Genomic DNA, 19068 nt, shown 5'->3' with positions numbered 1-19068 from the left:
CCTGGTTGTTGTTGTTGTTACCCAGCTGACCACAAAGGGTTCAGAGCTCCAGACACTGGGGCTGCCTTTTGTATCTCCTGGAAGCTGGGATCTCTGCTTTAATGTCAGCATCTTGCATTTTGTTTCCCTCAGGAAAAATAGTAAACAAGGAAAATCCCAGGATGAAATACACCAAACTGGAAGATATTGGCAGCGGGTGAGTCCAACTGCAGTTACTTCTATATAACCATGGGCCAGGTGTTTTTCTGGTGGAATGTCTATCCAGTGTGAAGTCAGGCCAGCTGCAAACAGACATCTATCTCCATGTTCACACACTGGGGATAGATTGTCCCATCTCTCAGTGCTGCTCAGAATTTGTGTGTGTGCTCAGAAGGCATTGTCAGAGACACCTCCATGCTGCCAAGGTCTTGCCTGCAGCAAGGAACACAATCTGGAAAATCTCATCTCTCAAGTGTGAGACACTTCTGTGTTAATTTCCTTAGCATTTTTGTATATTTTTTAGTCATACTGCCACACTAATAAAGAGGGAAAAAACTTGCTTTCCTGAAAAAGCAACCTCCTCCCTGATAGCTGTGAGATAATAGTTCTCAGGAACATTTCTTTCCAAGAGTTTGCTGAAGGAAATACTCTGTGGTCAGGATAAAAACTGAACAGTTTAGTAACTGAAACCCGAGGTGAAAGAAGCATCTCTATTTTTGAGCTAAGGCAGTAAACCCAAGCACTTCAGGAACAGGCCCAGTGCCCAAGCACTTGAGAGGAAAAAGCACCATCTGCCTTCTGGCAGAGCCCTCCTGCATCTCTGCACTCACAGCACAGATCTCTTGTGTGGGCTGGCTTTCACTGCAAGATCTAAATGGCTTCTACTTTCTTTGCTGCATTTTTGTTTCTAGGACTTTTGGAGACGTGTGCAGAGCACTTGACAATGCCACAGGGAGAGAGGTAAATGTCAACAGGCCCTGCAAACTCTGCTGCTCTTGAGGGGCTTTCCCCTCTGGTGTGAGCTGTGGCTGGAGCTTTGGGCAGAGCTGTCCTGAAAAGGCACAAGAAGCACAGACTGGTGCCAGCCTGCAAAATACATTTGGGACTTTGTCCTCCTCAGCTGCCGGAAGGAAGGCACGGAGGGCAGCGGTTCCTTTCAGAGAAGGACGCGCTCGCTCGCTCTCCATTGCTAAAACAAAGGTGGTGCCTTCGAGCACCTCACTGCTCTTTGGTGCTACAGCTTCAGAGTCCTGAATTCTCATTTCTGGCTGCCAGCAAATACATCTGAAAGTTCCTGGTAGTTCCTTAGCCACCTGCAGTGCTGCACTTGGGAACTGCACATGGGGAGAGATCTGCAAGGTGCCCTAAAAGCCCAAGCCCTGCCCATAGCCCAAGATGTACCCACAGAGTATTAAGGCATGGATTACTTCTTCTGAATCCCAAACAAGGCAGCAGAGAGTGTGGTCAGAGGTTTGCGGATGATAGCTGAGACACTACTGTTACCAAGTGGTCAAGGCAAAATGTCAGTGGCCCCACGTGTGCTGTAACTGGCCCCCAAGGGAGCAGAGAAATGGGCTGTTGGAATGTCAGTTCCTCATTACTGCAGTGCCTCATCACAAGGCAGTTTGGCACAGCTCAGCTGGGTCATTGCAAAATCACTCGCTCCATGTGCATTGTGGTCTCATGCCACCAACTTCTCAAGTTACTGATTTTCAATGTCATTTTAGGTGGCCATAAAGAAAATAAATCTAAAAGGACTGAGGAAGAAGAAATTAAAAGTCAATGAACTCATGGTCATGAAAATTAATAGGAATCCCAACCTGATCAACTATTTAGACAGGTGAGTTGTTGTGAATGTTTCTTTACATATAGCAAACATGCCAGATAAAATCCCACTTTGGTCAGTGGCAGAAAATAGAGCTGTAATTATTGGCTAATTATTATTGCTCTGCTCATCTCTAATGGATGGGAAGAGAGTGCATCTTGTCTGCATAAGTCTTCTCTGGCATACATAGTTTGAAAATTACTCAAAAACCTGGACCAGTCATATCTTACTAAATCAATAGCCTGTAAGTTCACAGCCACCACTTTTTTTTGTGGCTTTATTTTTTTCAAGTGTCTTTTTATGTCCAGATAAACTAACATAAATGTCCCCTCTTTTCCATTGCTTTGCATGCCAGGAAGACTAGGTGCTTATTTCCAGAAACACACAGTGTGACAGGTTTTTTATCTCTTACTAAACTGCATTTTGTTATTTGCTGGCCATTTATGCCTTTCTTCTTGAGACTGCACAGATTGCAAACAATGCATAGATGAGAGGGAATGTCTATTCCTTTTATTCTGGCCTTGTCACAAAGGCACCTGTAAACAAGAATCAACCAAGAACACAACCTAGCTATGCATGTTCATCTCCACAGCCTTGTTTCCTTCTTTCAGCTACCTTCTGGGCGAGGAACTCTGGCTAGTTATAGAGTACATGGATGGAGGCACTCTGAGCGATGTCATCAGCAAGACTTGCCTGTCTGAAGACCAGATGGCAGCCATCAGCCGGGAGGTCAGCAATGCCATCTGTGTTTCCGAGGGCTTGGGCAGGATTGTCTGGAGAGCAGGGGCTCAGACCACGAGAGGTTTCCTGTGCCAGGCTTTGTTTCTGTGTTGCTGCTATGCTATGGGCAAGTAAAAGCACCTCAAGTGAAATGCCTGCCAGTGCCCCTGCACTCACTGTACTCAATGCCAGTACTCTTATCTCCTCCGGTTGTATTCTCACTCTGCCTCATGTATTTATTTGTATTTGCTGTTCTCCATTTTGCCTCTCTAAACATTTGCCTGGGGCCTGTGTTCACTGCATTCCTTGCCTGTGAAAGCAAAGGTGCTGGTGGCAGGATTTGAAACAAGCAGCAAAGAAAAAAGAGAGACTCATTTCTCACAGTCCTCAGCTGAAAAGGATAGTAGTGCAGCCAAAATGCTCTTTGCTTCAGGAAGGTGACTGATGTGATACTTCCAAGTCTGTGCTGAGGCCAGCAATAAAACCTTTGTCATGCAGCCTCCCACCCAAAAGTGATCCACTTCACACCAAAGGGAGGGACTTTTTCTTTCTTGGCAAGACCCTCATTTGTCTTCTGCATGGAGATAGCATGTCCACTGCAGCAGGAGTCATCCTGGCTGGTTTGCAGGGGGCAGTCTACAAGAGCAGGTGCTGTTGCTCTTTCAAAAGCTGACATGCCTTTCCTCAGAAAGGTCCCGCTCTGCAAGTGTTGGAGCAGCAAGCTCTTCCTCTCGGTGGCACTGTGTTCTGCCATTACTCCCCATTCCCCTGGGGAAAGAGAATCTTTTAGAGTCTTTGTTCCCTTCTTGTGTGATACTTATTTTTGCCCTCCTCTTTCTGTTTTCTCTCTCAGTGCCTGCGAGGACTGGATTTTCTCCACTCAAACCATGTGATCTACCGAGATGTGAAGAGCTGCAACATCCTTCTCAGAACCAATGGTTCTGTCAAGCTGGGTCAGTATATTCTTGGTCAGGTGCAGCATTCCAGGGATGTGGGCTGTAGGCTGCTTTGAGTGACTGCCAGCTCCCCAGAAATGGTGCTGGTGGCAGTGCAGGGACCCCTACTGTAAGCTGAGGGCACAGTTGCAATGTGCACAGAGGTATGAGAAGGAACTACAAGAAGTCAAGATTGCCCTTGGTCTGTGTGTGTCCCTTACAGAGGGAGGGAGCCACAATCTAAAGTTTCAGGGGAATAAAGTCCACTGCTGTGAGCAGCATTAAAAAAAATGGGTTTTTTTGGAAGTGGCCAATTCCATACTACCTCCTACCATACTACATACTACTACTACCTACTAAAGCCCCATGGAAACTGAGTGTGGACAGTTCTTCGGGAGATCCAAGAGCACATTCTTAGACTGAGAGTGGGGAATTCTTTTGCTTGATATCCTAACTGGAGCTGGCTTTCATGGTTTGTTGTTTTCTCCACAGCTGACTTTGGCCTCTTTGTTCAGCTCACCCCTGAGCAGAGCAGACGGAGCTCCGTGGCTGGCACTTCTGGGTGGCTGGCGCCTGAAGTGGTGACAGGTCAACCATATGGCCCCAAAGTGGACATATGGTCTTTTGGAATCGTGGGCATCGAAATGGTGGAACAAGAAGTTCCTTGCAGGAATGCAACTCCTGTTTCGGTAAGGAGCAAATACTCACTGATCCCACTGTCTTTCTCATCTGTCCCATGTTCTGTGTGCCATTGGACAAAATCCCATTGCCATCTGCTGGCACCACTTCCACCAAGGTCCCCTTCTAAAAATGTCCCTGCAGCACATCAGCATCCGCTGTAGATTTGGTTGCATCAGAAAGGGAAGAGGCAGTTCAGAAACCTAACCAGTTCTGAAAGTTGCCATTTTGGCCTCCAGCCAGGCCTGACATTGCTTTTTGAACCCTGTTGGAGCTCTGGCTTTGAAGGACAAGAATTTTTCAGTGGAACAGTTGGAAGTGTGATAAATATCCTTCAAAATGGAGGTTGAGTCTTCCCAGTTTCAGTTTTATAGAAAAAGAAAAAGCAAAAAGAAACAACCAGCAAAGCAATGCCCAAGCAGTTCTGCTTGCTTTTTTGCTTTTGAACCACAGCACATCAATTTTCCTCCATACTGTAGCATCTTTTCCAAATCCTGTGGGTCTTTGAAACTTTCAGGCTTTCGAGTAATCTGTACATTGTTCAGTCATGTGTGTGGGAGGCCTGGATAAGTTTAGGATGTGTTTTTCTCCAACTGCAGTTAGAATTGTACACCAAACCCTTGGCTGTTTCTTGGTACTTTAACAAGTTGATGAGCTTGCAGCCAGGTGCCTGGGCTGGGATCCAACGTGGGCAGTTGACACCGGTGCTGTGTTTCTTTACCACAGGAGCATGGTCATCCCTGGCCTGCACAGTTCTAATGACACGGAGGGCTCCAGCTCCCCACCATGTCCAGTGGCTGAGCACAGCTGCAGAGGGATAGGATAAAACCCCCTTTGTGACCTCTGGTGGTGTGGGAAAAGGAAAGAAAGCTGTCCTAATTATTTATACTCAAGTGAAATGTGTTTGTTGTTTTAGGCTTGGAAATTTTCCTTTGGGTTGAAGAGGATAATAACAAAGTCTCTTTGGTCACTATCTATTTCAGTGCCACCAGCACAGAGCTGTTAGTATTGTGATGGGCACTTTTATGGAGACCAGGCCACAGCCTGGGGTCATGGAGATCCTGCCAAACCGCCCTTTTCTTACCCGACACTTTCTGCGATTGAGTATCCAAATGAGCAGAGGGTGACCATAGGCATGGCACTTCTTCTTCTGATTTGACCATGAAAAGGTTTCCTTTTGCCACATAAAGAAGCAAAAACGTGCAGCTGAGAGACAGAGCTAGAAGTGGTTCCTGTGCACCCAAGCAAGCATTTTCATCTCAATATATTTGTGCATGCCTCTTAATGTGTCTGTGTTGAATATGAGATCCCAAATGTTTGCTTTCCTTTCCTGAGGACTAGCTGGTGGATTTCCTTTCTTTCCTTCCACTTACCACTGGAAGAGTTTTCTAGAAGAGGAAAAGAAGCTCAATGAGATTTGTTTTATGGCAGTTGTGCTTCAGGGACCAATAAGCACTGCAGAGATGCCTTTCATGTACTAATCCTTGGAAACTGTAGAGTTAGTATAGCAAAGTCCCTCTTCCAAAAAGCCTCTCAAGCTGGTGTGAATCCTTAGGGAAGGGAACGTACTTTGCTGATGTAGCTCCTACTAACTAGGTCAGTCAATGAAATCAGCTGCCAAGGCAAGATCTGCTGAATGTTGGAAAAGCTGTGGCTGCATCGGAGTTTGGGTTTTTGGTTGGTAAAGGAAAGTCATCTCTGGGTCTCTGCCAGGGCAGAAACTGCCACTGCAGAATGGAGCTTAACCAATGGGATGCGGGAGAGCAGTTACAGATGGGAAAGAAGCGGGTAGAGCCTGGTGTTTCCTTTTTATCCAGGCTCAACTCCGGACAGCCAGGGGAGAGAGACCACGGCTGCGGCAGCCACACCGATTCTCGTCTTGCCTGTGTGACTTCCTGAGCTGCTGCCTGCAGACAGACGTGACGTGTCGCTGGTCTGCCAGGGAGCTCCTGAAGGTAAAATGTGAAGGGGCTGCAGGTGAAACAGGGTCTGAGGGATGGGCTCCTTCTCCACTCAAGTCCAAGGCATCAGATGAGCCCCCTTACTCCGCACCTCCGCTCTTGCTGCTCTTCAAATGAAAACGGTGAGGAATCCTAGACTGGGCTGGGCTGGCAGGATCCTGTAAAGGTCCTCTGGTGCAAGTGTCCTGCAATGAGCAGGGACATCTTTAAAGAGATCAGGTTGCTCAGAGCCCTTTGCCACCTGACCTGCAACGGGGCACCTACAAGCTCATGGGACAGCCTGTGACAGTATTGCACTATGCTCTGAGTAAAAAAGTTCTTCCTTAGACCTACTCTGACTTGATCCCCATTTTGATTAAAAATATTCATCACATTCTATTGTAACTGGACCTGTTAAAAAAGATGTCCCCCGCTTTCTTCAAAGCCACTCTGAAGTCTTGGAAAGTGGCAACAAAGTCTCCCTGGGGCCTGTTCTTCACAAAACTGAATAACTCCACCTCCCTCCACATTTCCTGAGAGGAGAGCTGCTCTGTTTTCTGTTTCTGTCACCCTCTTTTGTAATTTGGTGGGGTCTTGAGTTTTATCTAATGGCAAAAGAATTGAAGTAGAGCAATGCAGGGTACAGAGACATGAAATGGTGGTGGTGGAACCCAAGGAAGCCAGTCCCAGCTGAGCAGTCAGAGATTTGCCTGTGGGCAGGAGGGGCTGTGGGGGGCTCACTGGGAGCCTCTGAGGGGCCCTGTTTTGTGCCCCCCAGCCCACCCTTAGAGGTTTCTGCCACACAAACAGGGACAGCTGGGAGGGACTTGTCCCAGCCCCATCTGCTGCCTGGCACGCCCAAGCAGACAGGAACTGTGCCAGGGTTACTGCCAGGTTGTGTGGCAGAGAGGGAACTGCAGGGCCCAGTGCCACTGGGCTGGCCCTGCTGGGAAGGAAGGTGCCATCCAGCACACGAGGGGCAGGGCATGGAAAGGCAGACACTGCTTTCTGTCCCTGTGGAAATTTGCACAGTGCCTGTCTCGCAAAGGCAGGGACCTATGTGAGCCATTGGAGTTTCCTGCAAGGAAGAAAGGCCAGGGACAGAAAGCACCATTTCTAGAGCACTGGCAGGGCAAAAATCCCAGCAGGATGAAGACATCACAATAAATGGATGAGTGGGATTCTGAGTCAGGTTTGCCTGTGATGGCAAGGTCATGCATATGATGATTGGGGAGCAGATTGTCCCATTGCTCCTCTTTCTGGGTCTTTTTAGGACCCAGAGGAATCCTGATTGACTCTCTGAAGCACTGAGCTTGGAAAGTCATGGTTCAATGTTCTTTGTTGTTTTGGTTTTTTTTCCTGTGGACAGCATCCATTTGTAACTTCAGCCAAGCCAGTGTCCAGCCTGGCACCACTCATCAACTCAATCAAGATGAAGAAAAAGAAGGAGGAGTGGAGAAGAAGAATGTAATAATGAAGATGTTATCTCCATAACCAACTTAGAGTAGGATTGTAGAGTAGGACTCCAGAGTAGGATTGTTCAGTAGTTTTGCTTTATAGAGTAGGTTTATAGTATAGGTTTATAGAGTAGGATTTATAGTATAGGTTTATAGAGTAGGATTATTATTAAATAAAGTTTCTGAAACATCAACTCATTTGGAAGATTCCCCTCCTTCGGACCCCTTCAGACAGCTTGGCATTTTCTTCTGAATTACCAGTTGTTTTTTACTGGTGCTAAGTCACACTTATGGCTTCTTTGGTATGGTTTGTAAGTGGAGAAGGTTCTTCTTCATTCATCCTCTCCAGACCACACTGCCTTTGGAATATGACCCACTGGCTGGTTTTGGAACAGCTGTGATATTTCTATTTGAGGCAGAAAAGGTAATGGCATTTGCAGGAAAAACCAAAGGAGGGGAGAGGCAGCCAAGTCATCCTGTGTTGATTCAGGCCTTCAGTCGTGACTCAAGAGCATTTGAGTTGCTGCCACTTGGATTTGTATCCCTAAGTGCAATCTCTTTGGCAGAAGGAGAGCCTTGCTCAAGTGAGAAAGCAGAAAGATCAGAGAGGGTGCTTGGCAAGGTCTCCTGAGGTGCAGAGCTGTCAGCGCCTGTGAGGTGAGAGCGGCCCCGGCCTTGCCTGGGCTGGAGCCCCAGCAGAGCCCAGGCAGAGGCGGGAGCAGGCAGAGCCCCGGCAGAGGCAGGCTGGAAGGAGGCCCTTGGAGCTGCAAGAGGCAGCAGCCGGGCCCTGGGTGCCTGTTCCTGGGAGGGGGCGAATCCTGCGCTCTCAGAGCGCAGGTGGCAGCTGGCTGCTGCCGAGGGGAAGCGCAGCCGTGCTGGGCACAGCCCGGCCTGGAGGCATTGGCCGTCTGGAGTGTGCCCAGGAGCAGAGAAAGGCCAAGGGCAGCCGAGGGCCGCTGGGCTGGCTGAGGATTCCTCCTCTTCTGCCGGCTGCCCTGCAACTCCTGGCCAAGGTCAGCAGTGTGTGCAGCACTCTGGGCACCGGGGCAGGGAGCCGGGCTGCTCGGCAGGCTGGAGCACAGGGCAGCCTCCTTCAGGCCCGGCACTTCTGCCAGGGGAAGCGAGGCCAGCGTGAGGCAGGGACAGCTTGGCAGGGCACATCTGCAGGAGCCAGCGCCTCACACAGCTCTGGGAGGAAGCGCCTGCAATCCTGCAGTTCTGCACTGAGCCAGAGCAAAGGTGTGAGATGCAGAGTGTTTGGCAGAAATATTCAGGCCCAGCAGGCCAGCCTGCTTTGTGCTGTCTGGCACACAGCAAGCGCTGTGCAATGCAGCTCTGAGCTGCTGGGAGAGAGGGAATCAGGGATGTTCCTGAGGGTTTTGCTTGAGTAGTGAACTGATTAGGAAGGGGGCAAAAGGGTTGCAGTAAGCAATTTTTGTTTTCTTAATTAATTTCTGAAGGAAGGATGCAATGTGTCTTCACTCATCAAAAGCACTTGCAGGACTTCTTGGCAAAATTCTTGTGTTTGATTCCCAGAGTAGGAAGGAGAAGCGTTGGGAAAATGTTAAGGCGTAACAAATGGGGCTTCATCTTGTGAATTCCTTGAGCTTTGACAGGCAGCGCTTAATGTGTCCAAGTGGCCTTCCCCCATTGCAGTGCTTAATGTGTGCAAGTGGCTATCTTAACCTTGAGAACAAAGAGAATGGTCCTTCTAAGAAGGTAGCTGGAATGCATTCAAGGGAAGAAAGTGTTTTTAGGATGCTCTTGACTAGTGAAGGAGAATGTGAGGAATGGAGTGTTTCTCAAACAACTGTGTCCAAGACCCTGCCATATTTGATCCATTTTTGACCAGGTTGACAAGGCACTGAAGAAAAATATCTTGTTTAATGAATGGGAACTTGACCCTTTGTCCTGGTTGAGGGAAAATTTGGGAGAGAACCCCCATAGGAGTTCCTCTAGAAAGCACATTCAATCAGCCCCTCTCGCAACCAGTTTGGGAAAAATACCTCCTTGGAGAAAAGTGGAAAAACCTGTTTATTAAGCAATAAAACCTAAACAATATTAAACAATGAAACCTCTTGCCGCTCCAAAAGAGAGACAAACTCACAAAGTCTCCTCCGTGGGCTGTGGCTCAGCTCACTCAGTCTCTTATCAGTCCCTGTGGTGCTGGAAATGCCGCAGCCCACGCCCAGCACGGTGGGTCACAGGTGTGACCTGCCAGTGCTCTTCTGGTGTTCAGTCTGGAGAAGGTCTAAACAGGTCCAAAGAAAAGGGGAAAACCCCCCCACAGTCCAGAGAACTTGTTTGCCTCAGCTAGCTAAAACAAACTAAAAGCAAAGGAGAGCTCTGTCTTGCCTTCTCTCTATCCGCAGACATCACAGTCCAGGAGCAGGAATGTGGAGCAGTGAGTGCAGTTTCTGAAAAGAAACTCCGTGCTTCTTCTCTCCCCCCTTCAGTCTTGGAACAAGTCTGCAAAACTTATTATTCAGCAAAACCAGAACAGATGACTGGGGATACAAGCATGATATAGTCAAGCCAGGACACCCTTGAAAGAGAAACAATGTATTGGTCAATCAGTGGGCAGTCAAGCTTTGAAAGGGGAACAGTGCGCAATGGAGCCCTTGCTGTCAGGGAGTTGGTATCCTGAGCCATCATGGCCTCATCCCACACGCTGGCCATGTGTGGGCTGATGCTGTAACTGGGAAAATTCCACTCCTGAGCAGGAGATATATGGCCTGGTTCTGGGGTGGTGGGGTGAGAAGGATGAGAGGCACAGCGTTTTGATCCACCATTGAACCGAGGCCAGCGTGAGGCAGGGACAGCTTGGCAGGGCACATCTGCAGGAGCCAGCGCCTCACACAGCTCTGGGAGGAAGCACCTGCAATCCTGCAGTTCTGCACTGAGCCAGAGCAAAGGTGTGAGATGTAGGGTATCTTGCAGGAATATTCAGGCCCACCAGGCCAGCCTGCTTTGTGCTGTCTGGCACACAGCAAGTGCTGTGCAATGCAGCTCTGAGCTGCTGGGAGAGAGGGAATCAGGGATGTGCCTGAGGGTTTTGCTTGAGTAGTGATTTGGAAGGGAGCAGAATAATTTCAGTAGGCAATCTATGTTTTATTAATTAATTTCAGAAAGAAAGTTGTAATGTGTCTTCATTCATCAATAATAGCACTTGCAGGACTTTATGACAAAATGTTTGTGTTTGATTCCCAGAATAGGAAGGAGAGGCACTGGGAAAATATTTAAGTGTAACAAATGGGACTTAGTCTTGTGAACTCCTTGAGCTTTAGCAGGCAGTGCTGAACCCTGTATTCCCCCATTGCAGTGCTTAATGTGTGCAAGTGGCTATCTTAACCTTGAGAATGGAGAGAGTGTTCCTTCTAAGAAGGTAGCTGTCATGCATTCAAGGGAAAGAAAATGTTTATAGGATGCTCTTGATCAGCAAAGGAGAATTTGAGGAGTGGGATATTTTGCAAACAACTGTGGCAGGGACTGGAGTTGTGTCTGAGGCCCTGTCATATTTGATCCATGTTTGAGCAGGTCAACAAGAAATGAAGAAAAGTCTATTGTTCAATGAGTAGGAACTTAACCTTTGAAAGAGAAACAGTGTATTGGTCAATCCGTGGGTATTGGAATTAATTACCAGTATAGCCAGAAGGGACGTGCCTGGGCTTGTCCGGCTCTCTCTGCTTGACTAAAAGGCGCAACTGTGGTGTTTTCACCTCAGAGACACCTTTGACTAAGCTGGATGCTGCAGCTGGGTGCTAGAGACAAGTCCAGACATGCAGGAGCTCAGGTTTTGCTTGGCAGAGAAGCTCTAAGGCGAGGATGAAGGAAAGGAGTCGGGTTCTGCTAGAGGTTTTCAATCCAGAGCTTTATTCCTGGCCCACAGGCCTCTGAATGCAGTAACAGCTCTAACAGAACCTGTCAAACCGCGTGGTTGCTGTTCCTTTTAACCCCGGGGAGAGGGGGAGGAAAGGGGTAGGGTTCCCACCAACCAGGTGCAGGGGGAGAAGTCTCAGGGGTCAAATGACACCAGGATGGCCCAATGTCCTCCAGGGGTGTAAGGTATCTTTTGAACTCTACCAATCACTCAACGACCTTCTGGAATGCCAGGACTGACAGACAGCGCTCAGCAGGGGTCAGGGTGGGGGAAAGGAGAGGTGATTGACACACCTGGGGAAGAAATCTACAGGGAGAAACCTGACATCACACCGCAACATCTCCCCCTTGTTTTGTTTAAAATGAAGAGGACTGGGTTTTGGGGGCAAAATTCTTGCCAAACCACACTTGGTAAATTGGTTCCTCCTCTTCAGGAGGGTCAGTGTTTTCTTCTGCAGCTTCCATGTCATCTACTGGAGCACTAAGGGCTTCCAAATGGTGGACTTCAGGAGGGGAACATAACTTGCGAACCATGCGCTTGATTAGTCCAAAAACAATGGTAACGACTACAATAACAATAACTAGAATAAACAATACTAAAAATACAGTTTTCAGAGTAGATCCCACCCAGCCTGAGAGTCCCCAGCCCTTGAACAGTCCTATCAGCCAGTCGTCTGTTTCTCTCTTGATGTCATAATTTCAGGGTGGTCCATACGTTTGCTTTGGGCTGATGGACTATCCAGGAGATCGCTGGTGCAATGATCGAGAAGAGCAGACTCGGTCTCATGGTGTCTCGAAACTGCACACAAACAGTGGGATCTAAACTGGTACAAGGAACTTAAGACAAACATATATTGCAAACTATTCCAGATAGGAGGCTTAAATAAAATTTCTTCCAGGGAACATGCGCGGCGTTTCCTTTTCCAGGCAGCATTAGCAACCTGGGGTGCTTCTGTAGACTTCCCTGAGGCCTTGGGGACATAGGGCCTTACCCATTTGGAAAGGACCCACTTTGAACCAGAGGGGGTGGACACGCAGGTGTATCCAAGTCCCCATGTAACTAATTTATAAGGTCCCACTGTCTTCCAAGTCTCAGGGTCCTTTACTAAGACTGAAGGCTTTTCTTTCACTGACATCTGTCTGCTCCCCACAAAGTGGTGTATGATGGGCAGATTCAGGCTGTCAAAAGAACAGTTCAGAAAATTGATTGTGAACAGTGCCCTGGACAACCGGATGTGGGGAGGTTCTACTTTCAGGACCTGATGTTGCTGATCCAGGACTCTTTTGATATCATGGTGAGTCCTTTCTACTACGGCTTCACCTGTAGGGGAGTAGGGGATGCCTGTTTTGTGCTCTATTCCCCATTGCTGCAGGAAACTCCTGAATTCCTTGGATTTGTAAGTGGGCCCATTATCAGTTTTTAACTCTTTGGGGATGCCCATGAAAGGAAAAGCCTGTACGACGTGCTTTATGGCATCGGAAGATGATTCTCTTGTGTGGGCAGAGGCATAGACCGCTCCAGAAAAGGTATCTACACTAAGATGAATGTATTTCTGCCATCCAAATGACTGTATGTGTGTTACATCTGTTTGCCACAGTTCACAACTGTTCAACCCCCTGGGGTTTGCTCCTGCACTCATTGTAGGGAGTGCATGTTGTTGGCAATTGATGCATGTGGCCACAATCGCTTTGGCCTGTTCTCGAGTGAGGTGAAACTGATGAACCAGGCCAGGTGCATGTTGGTGGAAAAGCTCGGGTCCTAGCTTTCCGGATTAGTTCTGCTACCAGCTCTTAGGGCTTTGTCATTCTCTTGGACCTTTGGTGACTGAGGAAAACCCACTCTATGATCAAGAGAGGGTCCTTCTGGTCCTGGCCCTTTTTAGGTGTGCCCTTTGCCTTAGGTGTTTGTTTTTTCTCCCACTGGAAAATGATTCCATGGAAGTGTGGCAGCTTATCTGAGATGATAAATTTAAATGGCAGGTCAGGCCGACATTGGTTGGCCTGTCTTGTGGACATTGCTGTCTGAACTTTTTCTAGATCTTTCTGTGCCTCTGTGGTAACAGCCATAGGAGAACTCGGGTCCTCTCCCCCTTTCAATAAATTGAAAAGAAGGGCAAGGTCTTCGTTGGTCAGACATAGCCAGGGCCTTACCGAATTCAAAGACCCACACAACTTGTGGACATCCGCAAGGGTCTTGATCCTTGGATTGATTTCTAGTTTTTGAGGAACAATGGTCCTATTTCCAATTTCTAAGGAACTGGAATATTCCCAAATACTTCCAAGGTGGCATCTTTTGAATTTTCCTTTCCTGGAACTCAAACCTTGCAACAATCAATGCATTGATTGTTAGGTCAAGCACATGTGTGAGTAGATCATCAGTGGGGGCACACACAAGGATTTCATCCATATAATGATAGATGATGGCCTTTTCTGCAGCTGCATGCACTGGGGAAAGCAGGGAAGAGACAGACCACTGGCAGATCGCTGGCGAGACCTTAAGGCCCTGAGGGAGAACTGTCCAATGGTACCTTTTCATAGGGTGGAGACCGAGAATGCGAGATGCGGTGCATCCTCAGGGTGGAGGGGAATATTGAAAAAACAATCTTTTATATCAATAACAGCTAATTTCCAATCCTGGGGAAGCATCGCTGGGGATGGCATACCAGGTTGGAGAGAGCCCATATCTTCAATGACATTATTAATTTGTTGGAGGTCGTGGAGGAGACTCCATCTCTTTTTGTCAGCTTTATGGATGACAAACACTGGAGACTTCCACAGAGACGTGGTCTCCACAATGTGACCCTTTTTCAGTTGCTCTTCCACTAGCTCCTCGAGCACCTTCAGTTTTTGTTTACTGAGCGGCCACTGCTCTACCCGAACTGGTGTGTCTGTCTTCCAATTCAGTTTTTGGGCAAGGCGCTTTTCTGTGACTGCTGCCCAAAAATCCTGTGGAGAGTCTGGAATATTAATTGTGACACCCCAGTGGGCCATTAAACTTCTCCCTAACAAAGGTTCCAAATAATCTAACAGAAATGGACAAATGTTTGCCATCTGTCCATTTGGACCCTCGATTTGGATGATGCTTTTGGATTGTCTTGCCAATTGCAGACCTCCTACACCTTGAACATGACTAGCAACATTTTGCAAAGGCCAGTGTGCAGGCCAGTCTTGTACTGGGGTCACCGTGCAGTCTGCACCCGTGTCTACAAGCATCTCAATGCGTTTTGACTCTCCACCTCCACTGACATTACACCATAATTTGGGTTTGTCTCTCCCAATAACTTGGACCCAGGTGACTGTGGGCCCTTGTTTTTCTGTGCCTTCAGGCAGAAACGGCACAGGGATAGCTCGTGCAACAATTTGTCCTTTGGGAAGAAACAGGGGGGGGTGGAAACAGTGCAGGCCAAGAACAAATTGCTCAGGATCTGATGCTGTCATTCCTGGAGCAATTTCAATCTCATGTGGTGTGTATTTGGTGTCCCCAGTGATGATGTACTTACAGAAAATTCTGTGCCAAGTACCCTGCTGTTGTGGGCTGATGGAGACAAAATGCCAGTCAGTGTCTTTCAGGTGGAGTGGTTCTGTCAGCTGCAACCTGAAAGGCTCAGTAACAGAAGTTGTGGTTAACATAGGTTCACCTAAGTCATAGCCAAGGTTATTTGGTTTCACTTTCAGCGGTGGACCAGCAGATTTGGTCCTTGAAGCATCTGCTTCACTTACAGAAATAGGGATGTTACTGCACGCTTGGTTTGTTTTGCTTCTCTCATTCCCTTGGCCTGCTCTTTTTGTGTCTGCCTGCCTGGCAGGCTGGCGCTCCACATTAATTTTTTTTGTTGCTGTTGACCCCCAGAGAGCGCTTGTAGTTCTCCTCCCTTGCTATTTCTAAATTCATCAAACTGCTATTTCAGGGGGCACTGGTTACTCCAGTGCCCAAGGTTGTTGCAAAGCAGGCATGGCTTTGTGGGGTCAAGCATTGCTGGTCTTTGCTGCTGCCCAGTGTGCCGCTGTGCTGAGGGAATGGGCGCAGGGCTGCCAACGGCGACTCTCTGTGGTGGTCTTGGCAGCAGCTTTGGTCTGGTGTCTTCAGCAACACTCATCAGAGGCTGTTGCAGTGTGATTTCCTGTTTCACCTATCCCAACCCCCTCAGGTGTGCCAACCTTTCCCCTCCCCCTTTTGCCCTCCTGCCTAAGAGCTGTCCATCAATCTTAACATTCCAGCAGGGTGTCGTGTGGTTGGCAGATGCTCCTCTGGTCTGGGTTCATTGGCCTGTCCTAGCGTCTATCTCCCTTGACCCTTCCCCTCCTCCCACCTGGTTGGCCCTTACCTGTCCCTTCCCTTCCCCCTGTCCCCGGGGCTTAAAAGGACACGAGACCATGCGGCCGGGAGTTCTATTGTGTGAGCAGTTACCACATTCAGAGGTCTACCATGCTGAAATAAAACTCTGGATTAAGACTCTATGATAGAACCCGCTCCTTTTCTCTTCACTGTCGCCTGAACCTTTTCCACCAAATGTAAACTGAGTTCCTACTTTGCCTGGATTTGTTCTGAGTGCCCAGCTGCAGCATCCAGCCGGCCAAAGGTATCTCTGCAGTGAAAACACCACAGCTGCAGCCTTTGGTCCAGCAGCAAGAGCTAGACAAAGCCAGGCACCCCACACCCAGAAACATCGGGTTCAATATTCAATATATTGGCACCCAACGTCGGGCTGCTCGAACCTGCAGTCCCAGAAGGAATCTCAGAACCTTGGAAAAGCATTATGGCAGCTTTTGCTCCCACTGGAAGAGCTGTGATTGCACAGCTCTCCAGAAAGACTTTGGGACTGAACCCACAAGAAGCCTTGAGGAACGCATTGCGCCTTTGGAAAAACAGCTCCTTTCTGGTGAGCGAATTTTCCAGGGCAGAATAGGGGAGCCCCTCCTGCCCAAGGGGTCCTATTCAGTGAAGAGACCAGCCTGCCTGACTTTGCCAGCAACAGCTTCGATTTTGGCGAGTATTTCTGCTCTTTGGGGGGGTAGAAGCTCAAAATCCGCCTCTGCCGTGAGACGTGTCCTTTTTTGCTCTTGAATCTAGACTGCACAGCCCTGTGGAGCTAAGGTGATTCATTCCCTGTGTAAAGCTTTAACTCTGCGGCGTGGTCTTGCTGCTTTTAGAATTCGCACTGGCTCGGAGGAGCGGGACAGCTCTACCTGCTCCTCCCCCCGGTTCGGCAGCGCAGTAGTGTGCTCTCTCCCTCTCTCTCGGTGTGGGGGGGGGGGAGCTCTCTCAGCTCTCAGTGCGGGGGCGGGGGTACTCTCTCACGCGGCGCCGGGCGGCCCTGGTTTCGGCCCTGGTCTTTTTAGAAATTGGTAGCTGATTTTGGTTTCGTATTTGGTCAGCGGGACTGTGTTCTGTGCCATTTACATCTGAAAATGGGCTCAAAATTAAGTACAGCACAAAAAGGAGTGTATTATCATATTATTGGAATTTTAGTTAATGCAAACGTAAAGTTCTCTAAAGGAAAATTGAAACAGTTTGTAAGGTGGCTTTTTCTACACTTGCCACAGACTTCTCCTGAGGAAGTCCACAATATTAAATTTTGGGATAAAGTAGGTCATGAATTGATAACCTGGGATCAATTGATAGTCTGGGAATACATCCTCAGCTAAATTTGTGTTCTGGAGCTTACAAATTCGGACCGCTTTGCTCAAACAAAGGGAATTGGAGAAAAAGCCAAATGTTAAGCCATGTACCTCTGCTCTCCCTGTTTTCCCCCCTTCCAGCCCTAAACTTCCTACCCCAAAACTTGGTATTTTAAAGAGAGCAAACCCTGCTCATGCACTGGGAAGTTGACTCCAGTGCAGGTTAAAATGCCTGAGTCCCCTTGTCCACAAGGCCCTGGCCAGGTCTCGTGGAAAACTTTCCAAAACCCTGTTTCCCCCACTCTAAATCCCAGAGCACGTGTTAGCTTTTCGGAGAGCAGTGATCCCCAAAATGGCCCCCAGTCCCTAGGGGCTACCCAAGATGGAGGATGCCACCTGGCACCTTCCCAAACCTGGTCACCTTCTTCCCAAGATTCCCCTAAGTATCCCAAAATTCCTTCCCCATCCCCCTCTCCTCCTGTTCCTTGTGACACCTTCCCTCCCCGTTCCCTACCCACTGTACCCTCAGCTCCGCCCCTCTACTCCTCCCAGGGGGCGTCTGCCGATGTGACGTCACCAGGTGTCCCCCACCCCCTGTTCCCATGGTATCCCCGCCCCCTGCCTTTCCTCTGTCCCCGCCCCCTGTTCCCATTGCGTCCCCGCTCCCTCCCCGGGTTCCCTCGGTAGGGGCACGCCCACTGCATGTCCACAAACCTGTATCTGTGTTCCCAATAATTCCAATGCAAGGGATACAGGGCAAGAAGCTGCACACCCAATACGGGGTCCCACTTTGTCACCTGCCCCTGTTTCGTATCAGCCTGCAGCACAAGGGGGAGCTGCCCAAACTGCTAATTGGAGCTCTTTTGGACGACAATTGATTAAAGAGATCTGTAAATCTCACAAGGAGTATGGCCCACACAGTCCATACTTCCGTGGCCTTTTAAATTCTGAATTGAGCAGGACTGTAGGCGTCCTGCATGATTTAAAACAGCTTTTCTCATGCCTCATGACCTCTACAGAATTGAAATTATGGGAAGTAGCATGGAAACAACTGTTAAAAGAGGCTCTCCCAGGCTTGCATGCTGATCCAAACACAGTGAAAGATGCTAATGGCATGCCGATTACCATTAAGCATCTCTCTGGTGAAGGGCAGTGGTCTGCACCCTCAATCCAAGCTAATGTAATACCTCTAGAAGCACTGGAGAAGGTAAAAGAAGCTGCTGAAAAAGCATTCTTTTCCCTCCAACCTGAGGGGCCTTTTGAGCCCTACAGTAAGATTAAGCAGCTACCATCAGAGCCTTTTCTGAAATTTGTAGAAAGGTTAACTAGTGCCATTGAAATCCAAGTTAAAAAAGAGAATGCAAGGGAAGAGGTTTTAGAGGAAATGGCATTTACAAATGTAAATGAACAGTGTCGAGCGGCAATTTTGAGCCTTCATCTCAAACACCCCCCTACACTAAAAGATATGCTTCTAGTTTGTAACAGGAAAGTGCCTCTGATGAGTGTGGCTGAAGACACCAGACCAAAGCTGCTGCCAAGACCACCTCAGCGTGTCGCCGTTGCCAGCCCTGCGCCCATTCCCTCAGCACAGCAGTACCCTGGGCAGCAGTGACGACCACCAATGGTTGACCCCACAAAGCCATGCCTGCTTTGCCATAACCTTGGGCATTGGAGTAACCAGTGCCCCCTGAAATAGCAGTTTGATGAATTTAGAAATAGCAAGTGAGGAGAACTACAAGCACTCTCTGGGGGTCAACAACAACAAAAAAACTACAAGGGGAGCACCGGCCTGCCAGGCGTGCAGACATAAAAAGAGCAGGCCAAGAGAATGAGGGAACCAAAACAAACCAAGCGCGCAGTAATGTTACTATTTCTGTAAGTGAAGCAGATGCTTCAAAGACCATGTCTGCTGGTCCACAGTTGAAAATGCAACAAAATAACCTTTGTTATGATTTAAATGAACCTATGTTAACCATGTCTTCTGTCAATGAGCCTTTCAGGTTGCAGCTGACAGAACCACTCCACCTGAAAGATAC

At 48.4% G+C, this 19068-nt stretch overlaps 1 long non-coding RNA gene across 1 annotated transcript; it reads left to right on the top strand.

The window, feature by feature from the left end:
- Nucleotides 1-4010: 4010 nt before the first annotated feature.
- On the top strand, nt 4011-7597 carry LOC129133202 (uncharacterized). The gene is made up of 3 exons (XR_013180032.1): nt 4011-4148; nt 5955-6092; nt 7447-7597. It is a non-coding gene; the product is annotated as an uncharacterized LOC129133202 (long non-coding RNA).
- The last annotated feature ends 11471 nt before the right edge of the window (nt 7598-19068 follow it).

Source organism: Agelaius phoeniceus, chromosome Z (assembly GCF_051311805.1).
Source record: "Agelaius phoeniceus isolate bAgePho1 chromosome Z, bAgePho1.hap1, whole genome shotgun sequence".
Classification (NCBI taxonomy): Eukaryota; Metazoa; Chordata; class Aves; order Passeriformes; family Icteridae; genus Agelaius; species Agelaius phoeniceus.
This window is presented reverse-complemented; position numbering and strand designations above follow the sequence as displayed.